This window comes from Xenopus laevis, chromosome 7L (assembly GCF_017654675.1).
Source record: "Xenopus laevis strain J_2021 chromosome 7L, Xenopus_laevis_v10.1, whole genome shotgun sequence".
In the NCBI taxonomy this organism is placed as follows: Eukaryota; Metazoa; Chordata; class Amphibia; order Anura; family Pipidae; genus Xenopus; species Xenopus laevis.
This window is the reverse complement of record NC_054383.1, coordinates 40,984,919-41,008,258: the sequence shown is the minus strand read 5'-3', so window position 1 is coordinate 41,008,258 and position 23,340 is coordinate 40,984,919.

The following is a 23,340-nucleotide window of genomic DNA, read 5'->3' as shown; positions in this document are numbered from 1 at the left end:
CCTACGAGAAGTATACAAAGTGTACATTAAATTGGCTTCCAGAATATATGCCCCTGATACAAGAGAGCCCAAGGAACCTCTGCCTCCCAGAACACACATTGTAAATAAAGTACTATTGTGCAAAATATCTGCTTTTTCTTTCTGTGAGATTCTGTATTTTTTCATATTTTTGCATCTAAATGCCAGAATGGGTTTCAGCTCCCTAGGAGTAAAGGGATGTTAAATAAGAATCCTAAAATCCCATACGCTGCATTTTGTCCCTGTTTCAGACAGAGGGTAAGATAAAAATAAATACGAAGTAACAGATATATATATACCAGGATATGGAACATCAAGAGCTGCACAGTGCCTTGCGTGGGAAGGATCCACATATATTGATGAGTGTTTGTTGGGAAGGGGGGGCTGTTTGTTTTAACAGATGGCAACAAATGGCATAAAATTATATACCCATAATGTCAGTTCATAACATTTTGTTCGACATACTTGATTTAATCGCTTAGCTGACGATTTTGCTTTTGGGTCCATATGGTGGCAAATGGCAAATGAGCCCTCTTTAGACTGCAACTCCAATCTGGCACTTTTATCGCTGAGAAAGAAGGAAGCAGTAAGAGGGAACGATGCAGGGAACATGCAGACTGAAAAAGAGGAATGGGAAGGGAGGATAATTACTTCATAAAAAGGAAGAGCTAAAAGAGAAAGATTTGAATTGGTGAATGGGTGCAGATGCTAACTTGAGCAGCCATCTTCTGTTCTACTGGGAGGAAAACAGGTAATGAGCATTGAGCAGTGCAACACCTTCCATACATTTATGTGCACATTCATGCAATGTCAGATAATGTTACCCTGTTTTTCATGTGTCTGGAATGTTAGTCGTCAAATATCTAAAGTACTGACTGTGCTTGGCTTGCATTATGAAAGGTTAAGTTAATTTAGCCTTCAGTTTCTTTAGTTGGATTCCAACCTTTCATTGTGACCATGCAGAGGTTATATTTGCCACTACCTTTTTATGCAACTTAACACACAGGTATAGGATCTATTATACAAAATGTTCAGGACCTGGGGCTTTCCGGATAAGGGGATCTTTATACCTTATGTCTAAAAATAATTTAAACATCAATTAAACCCAATAGAATTGTTTTGCTTCAATGAGGATTCATTATATCTTTTATGGGATCAATTACAAGGTATTGTCTATTATTGGGAAAATGGGAATCATTTCTAAAAATCTAAATTATTTGATTAAAATGGAGTCTATGGAAGACAGCCTTCCCATAATTCGGAGCTTTCTGGATAACAGATCCCATATCTGTACATTACCTGATACTTTCATATTAGTTCAGTTCAGGTGAGTTTATCCTTATAGGCAACTAATGTGTGTATCTATAAATATAAAGGGTATTTACTAAAATTTACTCAAATGTCTGCCATTTTTCTATTTAAACAAAGTCAACCTAACTCCCATCCACAACTTTAACTCATTATTTATCAAAAATCAACTCAAAAAAGTCGGTGCTTGAAAAGTCTTGAATTGCATGACTTTTTCGAATTTGCAGCATGATTTTTTTTGAGTTGTAGCCTGAAAACCCTGACTTTTTTGGATTATTGTACGAAGTTTATTAGCTTTGGGATATAATAATAAGCACTGTGTATCTTGACAGCGCTATATAAATAAATGATGATGATAATAAGTCTCTAAAAACTTGAGCTTTTTTTCCTGTACAAATTTGAGTTTCTCCCCTAAAAAACTCAATCAGAAAAAAACGAGGCTTGATAAATAGGCCCCTTAGAGTCAACATTTGTTAGGGTTGTTAGACTGCTTCCGAACTGGTGGCTTAGTCATCCAGTATAGCTTATATTGGGTTTGGGGCAAACTACAGTGGACAGATAGTGACAAGAAAGGGACCTTGGCCGTCAAGCACCAATGACCCCCAAATAATGCTTAGATTCTAAATGCAAGTTAAATGTTATGCTTAATTCTTTTGAAAATATTCCCCAACAAGCTTTATTTAGGTAGCAGTTGATAATCTGGTCCCATTATACCTGTACTAAATACATGTTCTTGAAGGGTATTCTAAGCTGAACTAACTAAAAACATAAATTGGGGACCTGGAATAGTGATGGGCGAATTTATTTGCCAGTCGTGAATTTGCGGCTAATTTCCGTGTTTTGCCGCAAATGTCGCTGGCATCAGAACTGTCGCATGCGTCAATTTTGATACCTTCAAATTGACACTGGCATCAAAATGTGCGTTTCGTGAATTTTTCACCCGTTTCTCGAATTTTGCGGGAAATTTGTGAATTTCGTGAATTTCGTGGCGAAGTGGGACAAATTCGCCCATCACTAACCTGGAACAATTAAATATAAATAACTGTTAGTGCTTTGTTTTATGAAAGGATTTGGTAGGGAAAAAAAAGATAGGAGACAGGAAAACATAAATTTGGTTTTATCTTTTAAGTATCTATTGGTAGGTAAAATAAAATAAATGTTATGTTTCAAGCCTTTCCCATTGCATTAGCTTGTTGCCACCCTTACTTTGTCACTGCGTATAACCTTGTCCTTTATAACCATTTGTTCTTCCCCATTAGCAGGCAATCCTGTGTTTCATGGCTCTGCAATCACTGTAACTTATCATATATTTAAAGGGAAAATATACCCCAATTTTTTATTCTTTCAGGCTTATAAAGTAAAGGTGCCTAGGGCACCTGGCTGGCCCGGCCTGGCCCGGTGCTGGGTGCTGCACAGACACTCTGGAAATCAGAGGAACTTCAATTCCCAGAATCCATCCCTTCACAATGGAAGGGAGTTTGGGCAGATTTGTTTTCATTAAAAAAATGAGTTTCATTCGAGTTTTTCCCTGGGCAGTAAGCCATAGCAACCAATCAGCAGGTAGAACTTACTAGTCACCTGTTTAAATGCAAGCATCTTATTAATTGACATGGGTTACTGGTACAGGGCAAACGTAGTTCCTTAAATTACATAAATTACATATATATATATATATATATATATATATATATATATATATATATATATATATATATATATATATATATATATATATATTCAAGTTTTTTGTTTCGGTGGGTTTTGCTTGAAAACTCGATTAATTCGTGCGATTCGAGTTTTTTTTTTTTGCCAAAACCTCAATCAGTTAGAGTATTCGAGTTTTTCAACCCATCTACACTGAGTTTTTTACATTCAAACTTTTTCTTAAATTAGAAACCATTGAAGCTCACAAATTCCAAAAATTTGACCTTTGATAAATAACCTCCATAATGTTGGTTTCTTAGCTATCCACAGACTTGAGAACTGCTGAAGCCTTTGAGTGATTGCTAAACTGTACTAAAGTAGCTGTAAACCTGGAGGAGGGGGGTCATTTTGTCAACGTTTGTACCATAACTGGTTCTAGTTATTTTATAACAAACCCCAAAAGAATTGATATTCCCAGTCCAGAGCAGAATGAAATAGGTTTCTATGAGTTTGTACATCAAGGCAGAAGTGATCAATTATTTGATACACATCTCATTACTGGAGATCTTGTAATTGTAATCAAATTTTAATAGTTGTGGAACATGTATAGTCTTGATTACTCTTGATTAAAACTACCTATTAAATGTTGACTAGCGGCTGTATTTACTGCATCCAATCTAAAATTTCAAATAAGTCTAGCAAGCCTAGTGTGTTTGCTGAAATCAGAAATGAAAAAGCGTAAATTGTACATTGACTCTATAGTCATGTAAAATGTAAGCCTGCTGTAGCTGATAACTACTCGCATTCTTGTGGCTGGAAAACATTTACTTGCTTTAAGGGATTTCTACTTTAAAATTATGCTAGTGTCTTTCATACTGTATGCGTAAAACTACAACACTAAGGGGGCATGTTTATAAAGCTGTGTAAAATGATTTCTGCCTCCCAAATAAAAGTATAAAAAGTGAGAAATACATGGGGTACTTATAAAACTGTGTTGTAGCCCGTACCCATGAATTGACACTGTAAATGATCGCCAAGATTATTGGACCGATTTATTAAGCCGTGGGCTTTTTGAAGTTATGGAAAAAAAGTGAGACTCTTTCAGGATTTATTATGCGCCAAAATTGAATACGAAAATATTCCATTTGATTCATAGTTTTAGAGGTTTTTGCAGTTATTCTGCAACTTTTCCCATTTGTACTTTCTTTATTCAGATTTTTTAAAAATGACATTCGTGGTTTTAGAGAAAGTGAATAAAGTAGTAGTCTCAAAAACCACTAAAACTGTGAAATGACACTGCTGATAAATAGGCCTCTATATATTGCAAAGAGATAACTGTGGTGTGTCATTTTGTTTTATTTAATGTACACTACTTTTTTAAAGCCAGGTTTAAGCCATAATTGTATACTAGGGATGCAACAAATCCAAGATCGGTTCGGGATTTGGCCGAACCGAATCTGAGTCCAAAAAAATCACGACTTTTCATCGCACAAACAAGAAGGTCAAACACTTTTTACTAATCTTTTTTTTACTGTCTTTCCCACTCTTTTATCTAATTTACATATGCAAATTAGGATTTGGGTTCGGTTTGGTATTCAGTCAAATCTTTGACAAAGTATTCGGGATTCGGTTGAATCCTAAAATAGTGGATTCAGCAGATCCCTATTGTATACCCAAATACATATACTCTAAAATGTATTACAGTAATGGCACCTGTTTTCCAGAATGCTAGGGACCTGATTTTACAGATAACAGATCATTCAATAATTTGGATGTTCATGCCTTAAAGGAGAATTCAACCCTTAATTAAAAAAAACCCTACCCCCCAACCCTACATAGACCCCCCTCCTCCCCCCAGCCTAGCTGCTAGCCTGGTAAATGCCCCTAACTCTTTACTTACCCCTCGGTGCAGATTCAGGGCATCGGAGTTCATGGGCACCATCTTTTTCTTTTCGGTAATCTTCGGAATGAGAGCGGTGTATTGGCACATGCGGAGTTGGAGCAATCATCCATTTTGCGACAACTGCGCATGCACCTAAAGTCAAGGAAATTGCCGAAGTAAAGGAAGAAGACCCGAAGAAGATGGCGCTCGTGAACTCCGATGCCCTGAATAACCCAGTAGGCTGGTTTTGCTTCCAATAAGGATTAATTATATCTTAGTTTGGATCAAGTACATGACACAGTTTTATTATAAAAGGAAATAATTTTTAAAAACTTGAATTATTTGGATAAAATTGGGTCTATGGGAGATGACCATTCCTTAATTTGGAGCTTTCTGTTTTCTGGATAATAGATGCCATACCTGTACATAACTTTATAATGATGTGACTTTATTGTTGCTACCACCCATCTATTTCCCTCTTTGCATTATTTAATTTTATATTTGAAGTGCATACAGCAATTGGCATGGACAGGAGGCAGTGTGTAGGGTAGACACATGTCTTTAAAGGGCTGCCCTATGATGGGAGGGGTCTACTGTAGCATAGTTATGCCACTGGTTCCACTGCATTTTTGTAGTGGAATGAGGAATAAGACTAATGCCACATGGGGCTGACACACACCCTTCTAAAAACATAGGCCGAGTGTAGGGGCTGATTCTCAGCCTGTGGTTTTCAGCCTTAAAGCTTTAGGTGACAGTGTTTGAAGGACCCTTAACAGGTTAACACTAAAGTTACAACGGCATAGTTACACAATTTCTACTTTATAGCTAAGGAGCCATGGTTCCTCATGTAAATAAAGATCCATAGTGGATACAAACAATCTGTTTAATAGACTGTACCATTTCAGAGCCCCACAACAGTTGTCCTGCTTTTAGCAGGTCTCTCCGGAGGCATTTCTTTTTGTTTTAGTAGGGAATTCAGTCAAAATGGATAGCTAGAATTTAACTTTAATTTTTGACCATAGGAAACCCCTAAACCTCAGTTACTGAGTGGCCTAGGGGATGTCTACACTGCAAAAGTATTCAGCCCCTGCGGGCAGCAAATTAAGCTCCAAATTGTGCATTCCCGTTTTTTCACTATTTTCACTATATTTCCACTATTTCACTGGTTGGGAATTGTCTTGTTGGCAGTTGCTGGTTTCACCTATATTGCTGTCTATCCCTTCTGTGGAGCAGACATCCATCCTATTGAGGAACAAATGGATTATTCACTTGGCTTGGTGTTTTCTACTGTTTTTGTAAGTTTCTCAGATCTTGGTATGGAAAGGCCCTTTATTTGTTTCATGGATCCTTCAAAGCTTTCCATTGTGACTGTTTCATAACTTATGGTTTTTATATGGTTGCATTCATAATGAAATTAAAAAGTGAACAGTGAAAAATATAAAAACTGGTTCCAGTTCTGCTGTGCTGTTCAGTGGTTACATTTTGATGATATTTACTGGAATTCCATCCTAACAAATTTTAGGTATTAACTTTTTTGAAAGCTCTTGATGTCAGATTGGTATCCTTCCTTAGTCCTTAAGGGGCCCATTTACTTAGCTCGAGTGAAGGAATAGAGGAAAAAAACGTTGAATTTCGAAATGTTTTTTTTGGCTACTTCGACCATCGAATAGGCTACTTCGACCTTCGACTTCGATTCGAAAGATTCGAATTAAAAATCGTTCGACTATTCGACCGTTCGATAGTCGAAGTACTGTCTCTTTAAGAAAAAACTTCGACCCCCTAGTTTGCCACCTAAAAGCTACTGAAGTCAATGTTAGCCTATGGGGAAGGTCCCCATAGGCTTTGGTAGCTTTTTTTGGTTGATGGATCGAACGAATAGCGCTAAATCCTTCGACTTCAATATTCAAAGTTGAAGGATTTAACTTCGACAGTCGAATATAGAGGGTTAATTAACCCTCGATATTCGACCTTAAGTAAATTTGCCCCTAAATCATACGTTTTATAAAACTATAGGCTGTGTTGCTGTAAAAAGATATACCCCCATAATAATTAAAGGTGCTAAATTTGCCCAAGATCAGTAACCCATAGCAGCCAATCTACAGGTAGAATTTACTGATCACCTGTTTAAAAGCAAACATCTTATTGGTTGCTATGGGTTACTGTTCCTTGGCAAATTTAGCACCTTTAATTACATATGAAGCCTTTGAGTGATTGCTAAACTGTACTAAAGTAGCTGTAAACCTGGAGGAGGGGGGTCATTTTGTCAGCGATTGTACCATAACTGGTTCTAGTTATTTTATAACAAACCCCAAAAGAATTGATATTCCCAGTCCAGAGCAGAATGAAATAGGTTTCTATTGGGGGATTGAAGCTTAAAATAGCCACTAGTCAAAAAATAATAAATAGATTTTACTGTGGCCTGGAAATACACCACTTAACTTCTAATTCAGTCACTGCTGGTTTTCCATTTTTTAGTCACATCCAAATTAGCAGTGCAAAATATATTTTCTTCTAAAAATTTGAGCGAACTTTCTAGTGAAAAAAAATTGAATTGTTTAGACATTATTAAATAACCCTCTTAGTGCATATGTCTGCCACTGGCTTCTCTCTTGTGCCCTTGTGTGGCTGCACGGGCTACCTCAAATCATGTCTCCACCCATTAGGGTCATTTTAGCCAAAAGCAATCCTTGATCCATTTATAAGTTATAGGTAAGATGCTCATTATGGCATACAATACCATATCTTGGCCCCCCCCCCAAAATGCCTGGAAATGATTGTATCTTGTATAAAATTAATAATTTGCCAGAAACCTATGCTTTAAATACCTGGGCTCTCCCCAGCATTGATCAGCCTAATAATACCTGTAGACAGGAACAGCATGTCTTTCAGTGATGCAGATAAAAGCTGCTGGAGCCCCTGTCATGTAAAACAAGCATGTGTTAGATTAATGCTAAGTGACTTACTTATCTCCTCAAAAGCACCAAAATGAATGTGTCCAAACTCCGATATACAAGGCCATAAACGCGCAATTTTTATATGTGAAATTTCACGCCCTGATGCTGGCAAAATTGTCCATCTCACTGTTTGCAGTATTTGCTTGCTCTGCTTTTAAATCTACGTTACAAACGCTGATTTACCACCCAGCACCCTAGGGCTTGAGGAAATCAAGCAGTTTCTTCTTCTTTTTTTTTCATCCTTTCCAGCCTTTGTGCGAATCTGGGAATGTAAATACTACAATAAGTCATTTCTGAGCTCTCATTTACCCCCTGCTGGCAGTTGTATGTTGCGCCATTTTGTGCATCAGGCTCTCTGAATTCTAAATGAGATACAAATGTAAAGTCCGAAACTTATGTTAAACGAGAATGCAAGAAGAAGGGAAAAAAGTATAAAAGCAGCCATTACAAAGGAATTATGTCTGTTGTGTAACTGTCTTACCCTGCAGAGAAAGCATTTGGAGGATCCAGAATTAAAAGACAAGAGTTGAGAAAGAACCACAAACAGTATGGAACTGCAAACTGTGTGTTTTTATAAAGAACACAGAACACTGGTGCTATAATAAAACTTAATATGCTGTATAGTTATAAGTATCAACACTCACACAGATTTAGGTAAAATGCTGTTTCAGTTGGATAAAAGGAAATTAGTAATGGAAATGGTATTTATTTTCAGTATTGAACTAAGGACCCTGGTCATCTCTACTTAAACTGCCACCAAGGTTCCACATTCCACAATGTACACAATTTACTTTTCATTCACTTGCCAAAATAGTTTTGTTCCTTTCTCTCTCCCCATCCTATACCATATCTGACTTTTTGTCCTTATCTTCCTCTTGTATTCATTCCCTACTTCAGGGCTGTCCAACTGTTGGCCCACGGGCCACATGGGACCCGCAACCCCCCCTTGTGTGCCCCCACATGAAAGTCTGCCTGCTGTGTCTGCTTACCATGTATACACTTTAAAAGGTATCACTACAGAGATTAACTGACCTCTGCATTGTTTACACCTCAAATTCAGACTGTAATCCCCTGTATTGTTCACCCATGTGATCCCCCTGCATTGTTCACACCTGTGACACCTCAATTGTTCACAAACCTAAAACCCTGTGCTGTTCACACCTGAGACCCATATTGAAAATGCCCACATAGTTCATCTGTTCACACCTTATACAAAATGCTGGAGGTATCAATGTATCTAGTCAGAAATATATTTATATTAAGGCATCCGAGGGCGGCACGGTTTAGGGGGTGGCCCTTGGGTGCCTACTTTTTCAGTTTTTTGTTGTTATTTTTTTAAATCCCCCACCCTCCGCCACAGATTTCCATAGGAAAACAGCCATACTCTGCCTGCCATATGGTCCTTGGGTGTGCCATACTCTGCCTTCCCTATGCTCCCTCTGTGTGCCATACTTTGCCTTCCCTATGCTCCCTGTGTGTGTCATACTCTGCCTTCCCCATGCTCCCTGCTGTGTGTGCCATGCTTTGGCAGTCCTACTCTGCCTGTGTGTGAGCATAAGGAAGGCAAAGTATGGCACACACAGGCAGAGCAGGACAGGCAAAGCATGGCACACACAGAGAGCATAGGGAATGCAGAATATGGCACACACAGGCAGAGTAGGACAGGCAAAGCATGGCACACACAGGGAGCCATGCCTTCCCTATGCTCCCTGTGTGTGCCATACTCTGCCTTCCCTATGTTCCATGTGTGTGCCATGCTTTGCCTGTTCTACTCTGCCTGTGTTTCATACTCTGCCTACTCCATTCTCCATGTGTATGCCATACTCTGCCAGCACTATGCTCCCTGTGTCCGCCCTGCTCTGCTTGTGGAACATAAGCCTGGTATTTGTTCTGGGGGTTTATTAGCATTTGAAAATTATTGTTAGGGGCCCTAAGGTGTTTAATTATGTGCTGGGTGCTGTGTTATCCACATGGGAGGTTGATGCATATGGATTTAAAGGTATATCTTAATATCTCCTTGGGTGTGCCATACTCTGCCTTCCCTATGCTCCCTCTGTGTGCCATACTTTGCCTTCCCTATGCTCCCTGTGTGTGTCATACTCTGCCTTCCCCATGCTCCCTGCTGTGTGTGCCATGCTTTGGCAGTCCTACTCTGCCTGTGTGTGAGCATAAGGAAGGCAAAGTATGGCACACACAGGCAGAGCAGGACAGGCAAAGCATGGCACACACAGAGAGCATAGGGAATGCAGAATTTGGCACACACAGGCAGAGTAGGACAGGCAAAGCATGGCACACACAGGGAGCCATGCCTTCCCTATGCTCCCTGTGTGTGCCATACTCTGCCTTCCCTATGTTCCATGTGTGTGCCATGCTTTGCCTGTTCTACTCTGCCTGTGTTTCATACTCTGCCTACTCCATTCTCCATGTGTATGCCATACTCTGCCAGCACTATGCTCCCTGTGTCCGCCCTGCTCTGCTTGTGGAACATAAGCCTGGTATTTGTTCTGGGGGTTTATTAGCATTTGAAAATTATTGTTAGGGGCCCTAAGGTGTTTAATTATGTGCTGGGTGCTGTGTTATCCACATGGGAGGTTGATGCATATGGATTTAAAGGTATATCTTAATATGATTTAACTTTTATCACATATGAGTAATGAGTAGTTTTTTATTTTACCTTCTCTTCTAACAATGTACAATAGGCTTCTAGTGTCACTGTGGTCTTCAGAGCAGCTGCACCTGATACAGATGCATCACAATTGACAAAGCTGTATTTGCATTTCGATAAGAATCAGACACTGAAGATTTGTAACCCCAGTTAGCATCATATGCGGCATTTGGAATTAGAACCACTGCACTACAGCAACTGATTCATGCTGCTATAGAAACCATGGAGCTACAGTCTGGTATATAGGTGGCAGTAGTTCAAGGGTTCTCCTGCATCAATATGGACAATATGTTGTTGTTATTAATGACCTCTTGTGTCTTTTAAAAAAGGTAATAATGAAGCATGGTGTATTCCTACTATGGGCACAGGTGGTTGCTAAACAAACAGTCCAGGTACTTGGGACTCCGTGGCAGGGTCCTAACTCCACTAATAGTCCTTAGTAGCAGACCTGGTCCAAGCCAGGGTTAAAACCAGGGGTAGGTGAAAGAAGAGGTATGTGCTTAATTGTTGCGCCCTTGGCACATGCCTCTTCTGCCTCTCCCCTAGTTCCAGATCTGGTTGCTAAGGTCCAACTTACCCCAGCAGCCTTGCACTGATTTGAATAAGTGACTGGAATATTATAGTTTAATAAATTTATCATATGATGTATTATATAATATATTGTTACTAAAAGTTCTATGATAACCTGTCACTTTTTGTACTGAAGTTCTAGACTTCTTTTAGAGTAATTAGTCTGCATAGAGAGAGACAACCTTCTGGCATTGTCCCATATTTTAACAACATAGAAAGAATATGCAGTATAAACTTTTTTTGGTATAAACGTTGCATCACATTGATATCTGGTATATAAAAGTTTGTCTTCTACATGACGTGCAGGATTAATCACTCCAGTAAGCATGGCTGACTCTTACATTTCTAAATACTGTGCAATATAGAATACACAGCATACTTTGTCAGTACTGCATGATATGTTAAATGAGCATAAAGCAACAAGCATTGTCTATCCATTCCTTTTCATTCTACAAATGATCACTCTTTGTATGGAACAAATCCACAAGTCTGCCAAGTACAGTAAACTCTGAAGTGCTACTGATTATTCATATTCCTTTATATATTCATTTTCACTTTTTTCAGTCAACTGTTTGTATTTCACTCAGTGCTGATCAGAAGCGAAGGGACCAGCTGGAATTATTTTATGGAACTGCTGACTCAGACATATTCTAGTGTCCACTGAATACAGAAAAGGAGGCTGGCTCAGAAGAAAAAAATTATGTAAATGTTTTTCCAGTCTCCCTACTCCCTATTATATCTCTCAAGTGCGTTTGTAGAAGCCAATGTCCCTGGTGCAAAGAGCACAAAAGGAAAACCAAGGTAGAATGGGATAATGGAGCAGAAAGCTGCATTAAAAAGAACTTAAGTGTTTGGCTGTATGTATGACTTTTTTAGCTCTTGCCATCTTGGTACATGCAGTATTCTATTTAACATTCTAAATGTATTTTGAATTTATTAACAATATCACATCAACACTAATATCTCACCCCAGGTCTTACCCCAGTGCTTCTAAACTATTCCTGTAATTACCAAAATATATATATATATATATATATATATATATATATATATATATATATATATATATATATATATATATATATATATATATATATATATATATATATTAGTCTGAAAAATCGTAGAAATAGGAGCACTTGTGTAGTGACCAGTAAAACCTTAATGGAATCCATAACACTAGCCACAAACCCTGAAAGTCTAAATTTGTACTTTTCTTTCCATGAGAACACTTCAGATACCAGAAGAGAATTCAGTTAAGAGCTGGATTCTAATATTCTACATAAAACCAATATGTGTTTTGCTTTGCTGATTTCTGGTCTAGTAACCCCTTACGCTGCTCTCTTCTCTGCGAGCCTCATGGCAGGAGATGAGTTGATAGGATATGTCCCTAGTGTCTCTTTTAGCTGCCATTTCTACTAAATTAGTATTGAGACCAAGAAATAAACAATGTCCCTTCCCCCATTTCTGTCCTCTTCCATACACCCCCCTTCTTCTGCACAGCTCTGTGTCTCACTGAAGTGCTGACTAGGGAATTTGCCCATTTATGCTTGTTATTTGCATGATAAAGGCAGTTGTGTAGAAGAGAGGAGCTTGTTTCCACCTTTTGCACTGTCAGTGTCACAACTTCTTTGGAGAACAGAAAGCGAGAACAAGATGTTTCAGTCAGTTAGTGTTACTTGAGCAAAAAGAAGCGGTTGATGTGGTTGAAATCTGACTGTTCCTTCTCTGTCCACAACATGAGAGAGTTGGTTCAAGAATAAAATATTAAATAGTATAGGGAGTTATTTGCAACGTAAACCGTGTAATTTAGAAATAAAACATAAACCATAAAAATCATGACAGAATCCCTTTAAAGGAGAAGGAAAGTTTTCGTGCACTTGGGGGTGCCAAATGTTAGGCACCCCAAGTGATTGAATTGACTTACCTGAAACCCCGGGCCGGTGCTCCTATCGGCAGAAAACTGTACCGGCCCGGGGTTTCTATAGCGGGCACCACGGAGTGATTCTCTTCCTGCGTATTCTTTCTTCAAATTTCCCCGGGAAAACGTATGCATAGTAGAACAAAATAGCCAACTTTTTAATTAAAGTTCAGCTTTTTGTTCTACTGCGCATGCGAAACTGCGCAAAGAAAGAGGAAGCAGGAAGAAGATCTCTCACTTTGTCCTCCACCAACCTGAAACAATCCTCCAAGGCCAGAGCTTTCTATTCTGCACTTCAATAACTTGTCCACCACTTAGTAAGGCCAATTTAACAAGCTCATTCAGTTCTGACTGCACATACATCATGGTTCAATTCTGACAGCTTCTCTCCTTAATTCAAAAGCAATTGTATCCCCATGTTTCTGATATATTGTTGGAGAGCTACCATCCTCCAGATGTTTGCCATTTTATATATTATTGACTTAATGAAAGAATAAATAAAACTTTGAATCACAATGCAAAGAAATGTGCTGACATCTGCCCCCAAGTAAGATACTACGGGTATGGGACCTGTTATTTAGAATGCTCGGGACTTTTGTTTTTCCAGGTAAAATATCTTGGATCTCCATCCAAATCTGCAAAAAATTATTTAAACATTAAACCCAATAGGATTATTTTTCCTCCAATAAGGATTAATATATCTTTGTCGGGATCAAGTTCAAGGTACTGTATTATCATTACTACAAAGCAGAAGGAAATCAATTGTATCATTTTGAATTATCTGATTAAAATGCAGTTAATAGGAAATGAACATCCTATAATTTGGAGCTTTCTCTAAGCAATGGACTTGGACATAGGGCAGACCCGAAGAGGAGCGCCACTCAAATAAGACAAGCAGATGCATAAATAACTGCTTATAACACATATGACTACTGTACTAGAGTTGTTAAGAAGACAATGGAAAACAATGTTAACAATAGTAAATTTTACTTTGAACATTTGAGACTGTAGATTCCAGAGTTTAATCGCTAACATTGTATCAATTAGTATGTTAAAGAACAATTATGTAAATATGAAACATGAATGTGCCTATCCTAGTTTTTGGGGTTCGATTTGCATGTTCCACAGGTCACCCATGCCGCCACTGAATAAAATAATTCAAATATACTTCTGTAAGATAATTGAAGTGCAAGGTGGAGTCCTATTATAATGTCAGTTTATTTTGCATGTTATAATGTTCTGGAATATAATATGGAATATTTTTAAAGGTTAACATTGTAGAAAATCTCTCTTTGTTTATTATAATTGTACCACTTATTGATTAAGAAGAATGCAGAGTCCTGATTGATGAATAAAGAAACATTCAGGGCCTTTAGATGGCCTTTTACTAGAGCGGTGCGGCCGATAAAAGGAAAGAAGCTATTATTGTTAGAGAATGGTAGCATAACTGGGCCAAAAAAAATGAAAGCGCATCAAACCATTTGATGTACTAATGAACTATATGAACTAACACAATGGCACAGAATATGTAACTATTTCCAGATATGATAGCATCTGCTTTGAAATAAAGTAATGATCATTAACCATCTGCAAAATATTCCATACCCGTGTCGCTGGCCTCCGGGGTGGGGCTAAACAGAGCAGTGGATGGAGGGTCAGATTGAAGGTCAATTGGGTGACTCTTTTGTCATTCATCATTATGTTTGTTTGTGGGTATAAACTATTCATTTAAAAAAAAAAAAATAAACTCATAAAAACAAGCCAAAGAACAAATTTACAGTTTATTTAATCCAATAAGAGGAGCTGGAAGTTTGACCTGTAGCTATGACATTTTTAACCAACTTGGGCTTCTATAAAATACAGATAAAGAGACAATAGCATATAGTCGTATTCAATAACAATGTTGATAAATACTCAAAGCTCTGTATTATTCTATAATTTCACTACTTTGAATGCAACTGCATAATAAATAAGGATAATACAAGTAGATGACACAAAACACAGATTGTAATAGTTTTGAAGGAGAGCCAGATTTAGAGAGCCTCTAGATCTGGACAAAAGGTAGGTATGTACAGATAAATTTGAAACCTAAAATGCTTATTTCTCATATTGGTTTCAGTTACAAATAATGAACAACAGATGGCCCTTGTAAGTAATATATTACAATACTCAGGCTTTGAAAACAAATTAAAAGCTGTTGCTAGTGCTTCTTGTTTCATTCATGTATTGTTTGACATGAGGTTTGTTTCAGTGTAGATTCATTTTAGTAACTGGAATGCTTCAGTAATAAAGATGCTTAAAAGCAACAATTATTGATGGGCGAATAAAATCGCCAGGCACAAATTTGCGGCGAAGTTCCGCACTTTGCTGCCGGTGTATAAATTGGCAAAAATTTGCCGGTGAAAAATCTGAAATTTTTTGCTGTGCGTAAAAATTGACGCACGTCAAAGTTATTCGGACGCCAATTGACTTTAATGCATTTGGACAAAATCGTTGTGCTTATAAAAATTGACGCAGGCTTTGAAAATAACGCACATCAAAATAATTTTGATGACCATTAACTTCAATGCCTTTTGCGAATTTTTCACAATTTCGCAGGAAATTCGCGATTTTTTCAGCGAAACAGGACAAATTCGCCCATCACTAGCAAAAATGTCCATTTAGATTCAGTGCTACAGTTAGGCATTGTGGTTGTGGGTTCTGTATTTAGAATGTTTCATTATAGGTGTGGATTTTGTATAGCAGTGTTTGGAGGAGTTAAATGGTGTATATAGACTTGATGGTAGACATAAGACGTTGTATCATTTTCTTTTAACTGATCTTCTATATCAGTGATGATACTTGGACTTGACATATAGGTGCTAAACTGTACAATAACAGCCAATCAGATTTTAAAAGTGATGCACCATGTGATTTTCTGTTTCGCTTTGCTGCAGCCTTTTTTGTGCACAAAATACATTGCAGTCAGAGGGCATTTTTTCACTGTAACTTTTTCCAAGCAGAATACAAGTCAATGGCCATTTTTATGGTAAAAAACATTGGGTCAATGGGAGTTTTGTGCCTCGCTTTTTGAATAATCTACTACAAGTTTGAAAATTAAAAAAAAGAAATGATTGGTTGCTTAGATCTTATGTTCATAGAAAAGATCTAAAGGTGGGAATGTAATCAAAGTTGGTAACGGGAAAAATAGTGGAAATACGAAAATTTCTCCTTGTGAACAAACTTTCCTTTGCCCAAATTTAATATATCTTTTGCGAATCCGGAACACATGGAGTGATTATCGCATAAAAATAAATATCTTACCAATATCCGCTCTCTGTGTCGTCTGACATTAGCCCGAGGGACATTTTTATAAAGGTTTTCAAAAACATTGCCCCTCTAATGGCAGTTACACTGTGTGGAATGACACACTGTTAAAAAGCTTTATAATGAAAAAACTGTGTTAACTTTCTCCTGGAGCCACTAGTATGGGGGCAACCTGTAGTCCACTTACTCCCTGTTGGTATTCTACATAATACATTTCCAGTTTCTAGAGTTAAGCTGGCCATAGATGCAAAGATCTGATCGTTCGAATCCTCGAACGATCGGACCTCCCCATCTCCCGACCTGCCACTAACCATTAAGATCAAATAAAGTGGTTAAAGAACAGATCAGCCGATGTTCTGCCCCTGACAGCAATCGTATGAAAGTTATGTCCGACAAAAGCTAGTGACAGTCTCCCATTGAAAATCGTACGATCGGCAATACATGCAGAGATATTAACGGCAGCCGACAGAAATCTTTTAACCTGGCCGATCGACCAAACGACTGATCTCCGACGGACGAAAAATTTCAGGACTCTCCACACACGGTCCGAAAATCGTACGAATCCTTGATTCGTATGATCGGATCTTTGGATCTATGATCAGCTTTATGTGTGAAAGACTATTACTAAACGTTGCCTATAGGATATAATGGTTTTTGCCGTCTTGCTAATATTTGAAAACGAATGGAAAGATTGAAAAGATAGGGCAAAAATGCTTGACTCAAAGAATGTTCAGAAAGTCAGAGTGATGCATATAAAAACATCTATTCCACTTTTTATGAATGGGAAACTAGCTAACCATTGATAGTTAAAATCAAGCAGGGGGAAACACTTAACTTTTAGTAAGTATGTCTCTAAGGTCACTAAACTTTTTATTTTAATAATGGAAAGTTAGTTAAATTAATGTTAAATTAATGTAACACTTATTAACCTTAAATGCAGCAGTGGCACATGCACGGTGACAAGGCATCACCCTATAAAAACTAGGCTGGAACTATGTGGTATGGTGAGTCTGGGATACCTGGTATTTGTTACTCCGAAGGTTATGCCATAAAACTGGACCAATGGAACCAAGGTGTTGCATTAAAAATGTTTATTTAAAGAAAAAGCCTGTTAGCCTGTCAACTAGGTTATAGCCTGTGATTAAATGCCCTTTTTGGCATGAAACATGTAAGGTTTTTCCTGTAAAGTTTTTTCTTTATATAAACATTTTCTAACTGCACCACCTTAATTCCATTGGTCCATTTTTTGTGCCAGCCTGTACAACTTTGAAGTAATCATTTCTGCAACCTCCCCTAAGCTGATGGTTCGGGACATGTGCACCTGGGCCCCCTATGTTTTTCATTGCGTTTACCCCAGCAACTGTTATTGGACTTCCTCTAAATAGAATTTCCCCTCTATATAAATAGAAGCATGGGATTATCTAACGGTTGAGAAATTCCTAAAGGAGCCCAGTCCACCAATGCAATCTCTGTGGGGCAAGAGACAAGAGGTTTCAGGCATTATTATCTGGCACTGCAAATAAATATATATGGACAGAAGGTAGTTAGGACTTAGACACCCTCTGTCAGGGCTCCTTGCTATTTAGTGTTTTCCTGATCTAGTACAATGATTGTTTTTTGTATACTAAAAAGTATTCATAGTTTCCAGTGTCCCATCAAAGTAGCTGATTTGTTTGCGTTTTTATAAATATATCAGTAAAAAAATGAACTGCCCCAGAATGACAGGCTGAATGCCTCAGAGGAATTATGATCTTTGCACAAACACCATTTAATAGACTTACACCTCATTTGGCCTTTAAAAGCCTATTGAAGAGCTCCCTTAAGACCGGACCAATGAATCCATTGGAGGCCACTGCTGTCTGACTAGCTTTCAGTCTCTCTCTGTCTAACCAGCTGGGCTAAAGAATGAGTTGATTAGACCCTGCTGGGGAAACATAATGAGATTTGAAGAGACAGATGCAGTTAAATACATGAAGATCGTGGTCCCTCCCTTAACTGACCTCAGCTGGGCTTTTTATTATAGGAACAATAAAAACAAAAACAATCAGATCTCCTGAGTGTTCGGCTTCATTTTAATAAATTGTTTTTTAAATGATTTCAGTGACCACTGCCCGGCGGCTTTTTGGAGTTGATTGATGATCGCATGATTTTGTACCTGAAATTATGCGAGTAACTGGGTTTTACTATTGATTCAATTCCCCAGAAAATGGATGATACAGAAACATGTGTTTAAAACCTTCTAACACCGTCTAAGCCCTCTGGCAGAAAATTGATTAATGTATATACATTTTAATGAATTTCTGCTGTACATCATCATATGCTATGTTGGAGCTTGTTTCTTGTTTGATGCAGTGGGTAAGGGTTCACCTTATTGAAAATGGCATGGAATGCATTACTAGCACGGCTAAACAAACACAGCCCATAGATTTGGTGACAGATCTCCCTATTCCATTTTTCTGATCAAAAGTGAAATAATTTGCAAAAAAAAAAAAGTATTTCTGTTATATGGAAAAGTTTCCCCAACCAAAAAACAGCCATTTATTTACTGTGAAGCACGAGCTGGAAAATCGAATCACAGGCTCTTTCTTTTTTACGTCTTTATGTTTTTGCAAGAGGGGTCTGATAGGATACATAACTAACTCTCACAAGTGGTTTAGCAGAATAAGAGCTTGCACACTGGAAAAGTGATGTCATTTCTGATAACCTCCTAAGGCTAGCAAAATGCATTCCATATATTGAAGAAAAGCAAGTTATTATGGGTGGTTCAGTCAAGTTTGAATCAATCCATCTCACCTATCATCTTTCCATCTTTCATTGTTGCGTCTTTCAACATCTCAGGTGCATTGTAGCTCCCATCTTGCCCTCCTTTTTAATCCCCAAATTTCAGTCTGTACCAGTGGCATTAAGCTGAAGTCACATGGGATGATGATATGTCCACATATTAATTTTCAGCCAAACTGTATGATTATGGACCTCTGTGTGTTGTTCTAACAATGATTTTGAACTGTAAAGCTCTGATCTAGTCATACAGGTATGGGACATGTTATCTAGAATCCTTGGGACCTGGGGTTTTATGGATAAGGGATCTGTAATTTGGATCTCTGTGTTTTAAGTCTCCGTAAGGAATCATTTCAACATAATTTAAACACAATAGGATTATTTTGTATCCAATATGGATCACTTATATTTTAGTTGGGATCAAGTTCAAGGTGCTGTTTTATTACGACAGAGACAAAGGGAATCATTTTTAAAAATCTGAATAATTTTATCAAAATTAAGTCTATGGAAGGGCTGCATTTCTAAAAAAAATGTACTACTTAAAAACATATTTTCTTACATTGCCCCTTAAACATATCCTGAATCCATCTTTTTCTTCTGGTGATTTCTCTCTCTGCTTTTTTGCCTGATGCTTATTGTCTCTTTCTGGATAACAGAACAGTAGAGACCTCGATTCTGGGATGGCAGTGGATGTGATTTACTTAGACTTTGCTAAAGCATTTGATACAGTGCCACACAAAAGGTTACTGGTTAAATTAAGGAATGTTGGCCTGGAACATAGTATTTGTACCTGGATAGAGAACTGGCTAAAAGATAGACTACAAAGAGTGGTGGTAAATGGAACATTTTCTAATTGGACCAGTGTTGTTAGTGGAGTACCGCAGGGCTCTGTACTAGGTCCCTTGCTTTTCAACTTGTTTATTAATGACCTGGAGGTGGGCATTGAAAGTACTGTTTCTATTTTTGCAGATGATACTAAATTGTGCAGAACTATAGGTTCCATGCAGGATGCTGCCACTTTGCAAAGTGATTTGTCTAAACTGGAAAACTGGGCAGCAGACTGGAAAATGAGGTTCAATGTTGATAAATGCAAGGTTATGCACTTTGGCAAAAATAATATAAATGCAAGTTATACACTAAATGGCAGTGTGTTGGGAGTTTCCTTAAATGAAAAGGATCTAGGGGTCTTTGTAGATAACATGTTGTCTAATTCTGGGCAGTGTCATTCTGTGGCTACTAAAGCAAATAAAGTTCTGTCTTGCATAAAAAAGGGCATTAACTCAAGGTATGAAAACATAATTATGCCTCTTTATAGGTCCCTGGTAAGGCCTCATCTGGAGTATGCAGTTCAGTTTTGGACTCCAGTCCTTAAGAGGGATATAAATGAGCGCAGAGACGTGCAACTAAATTGGTTAGAGGGACAGAAGACTTAAATTATGAGGGGAGACTGTCAAGGTTGGGGTTGTTTTCTCTGGAAAAAAGGCGCTTGCGAGGGGACATGATTACACTTTACAAGTACATTAGAGGACATTATAGACAAATGGCAGGGGACCTTTTTACCCATAAAGAGGATCACCGTACCAGAAGCCACCCCTTTAGACTAGAAGAAAAGAACTTTCATTTGAAGCAACGTAGAGGGTTCTTCACAGTCAGGACAGTGAGGTTGTGGAATGCACTGCCGGGTGATGTTGTGATGGCTGATTCAGTTAAGAATGGCTTGGATGATTTTTTGGACAGACATAATATCAAAGGCTATTGTGATACTAAACTCTATAGTTAGTATAGGTATGGGTATATAGAATTTTAATTAAAAGTAGGGAGGGGTATGTGTATGGATGCTGGGATTTCATTTGGAGGGGTTGAACTTGATGGACTTTGTCTTTTTTCAACCCAATTTAACTATGTAACTATGTAACTATGTAACAGGTCCCATACCTGTACCCTATTAAACAGTAAATACTTAGTTAAATAATTAGTTTACGAGGATAATTCAGATAACAAAACTATAAGTCAAAGCTAGCAAAGCAATGTTTCTTCTTAATTCTTGTAGGATTTATTATTTCCTTATATTTTAAAAAATAGTGTACAATGCACCATGATTGGGTCAGAGCCATTATTGGACTATGTGTGTGCATACAACATTTTCTGTGCACTCTAATATTGTATTAAGCACTTAGATTGCATAACTGAGATGCACAGGCACAAGCACACACCCTTGGAGGAACATTAATTATTTACTAAATCCAAATTTATCTCATTGTCCCAATAAAAAAAGCTTGAACAAAACTCCCAAGCCCGATTTTGCCTATTTATTGATAAATTAACTCAATTTAATAGGATCGGTAAAAAACTCGGAGAAAATGGAGTGAAAACCCGAATTGTATGATTTTGTTTTTGTCTTTTCTACTGAAAAGATAGATTTTTTCAAGTTTTTTCCAGAAATTCCAGAAAAAGTCGAATTTTTGGGTTAAACCCTCCGAACACCAAGAAAACTTCAGTTTGGGATAAGTGCCCCTCCCATTGACTCATACAGGACCCCTACAAGTCTGAAATGGCGGATTTTCGGATTCAGGCTATTTGCAGCATCGGGCTATAATAAATCTCGAAAAATCTGATTTTTATTTTTCCTCAAAAAATTTGAGTTTTGCCCTAAAAAGCCTGACCAGAAAAGTTTAAGGTTTAATAAATAACCTCCTTTTATGTAATGCTTTCTGTTGCCACACTGATAAAGTTTGCATTCTGTCAGTTACAGGAGGATCATCAGCACTGTCCATTCTAATGATAAAGCTGAAGGCAGCTAAATTATGGTTATTGATGCATAGCCGCACATTTTTCAATATTTGATATTTTGATTAGAATGTTACCTCTGACAACCATTCCTCATGCAGCACATTATTCATTTACTTAATGCTCTCAGATGATTATTACAGTATTGTCTCAATATCTGATACCATTGAAGCGTCGGTCTTTAACAAGAGACCCATGAAAAGGATATAATTTGGGAATAATGTAATACATTGATTCATTTTTTTCATAAAAATGGAATCATTAAATGCACAGTGCTAGTGATGTTTGACAAACAAGGGCTGAATGCTACATGGATTTCCATTTTAAAAAATAAGGGTCGTCTCCTTGGATCGTATGATTCACGGTGCACACAAACATACCAAATAAACTATACATGATAGGTCAGTTGAGCCAATTAACAGACAGAGTTCTGTCTTTTGCTTCCACACTTCTTTCTGTAGTATTTCTGGTCAGGTGATCTCTGAGGCAGCACACAGACCAGCACAAAATGGGGATTCAAGGCAAGCAATGTAAAAGGGCAATATTTACTTAAATACTGTATATATACCAATTTGATAAGATTCTTTAATATGTCACTTAACATGATATCAACTATCTGTTGCTCAAACAGGGTCAGACTGGGGAGCCCGAAGCCCACCGGGACTACTGCCCCAGGGCCCCCTGCCGCGCCGGCGTGTTCTGCACGTCTCTGTGCCGTCCAGTGTGCTGAGTCTCCGCGCGACGCAGCATTTATACACATGTGACTGGCACCTCCAATAAAGGGGGTCACAGCATTAAGAGCCAAATATGGGTAAGGACCTGGGCCCACAAGAGCCAGGGCCCACCGAGTTTTTTCCAACACTGTGCTCAAATATTCATTTTGGGGATAAAGTTTGCCTTTTATTAGATGGTGTTCTTCATGATGACAAAGCCCAAGATAATGGTCTCTACTTTACTACTGCCCTTAAACTCTTAAGGAATCCAAAGATGCACAGATATTATCATACAAAACTAAGGAAGGTCGCAGTAAAGTTTGTAATTGTTATGTCTATGGTCACCTTTTCAACCACTGTTGTCACAGTGAAAATATTCATTTTTATATTCATTAAGTGCCTAGGTTAGTCTAAATTAGGATATTTTATGTACACTATATAGATATCCCTTGTAATTTTTGGCATTGATTATTTTTCACACCTGTCATTACCGATAGATGCGCTTCTACATCAGTATTGACAATTCTATGCTTCCAACTTTTTGCCAACAGTTTGGGAAAGGTCCTTTCCTGCTGGGAATGGAATAATGTAAAGGCCACCAGAGAGCACTGAGCAACTTCTAGTGGATCGCCTTTCCAGAAGTATTACGTTTCTTTGTGGTGAATGGCAAGAATAGTTGCCGTCTGGAAAAACTGGGCACTCGCTATGACTTGAATTTTCATAGTGGAGAAGGTGTGGGTAACCTTGAATAACCAACACATTCATGGGGTTGGTAGAACCAGGATTCCTTTGTG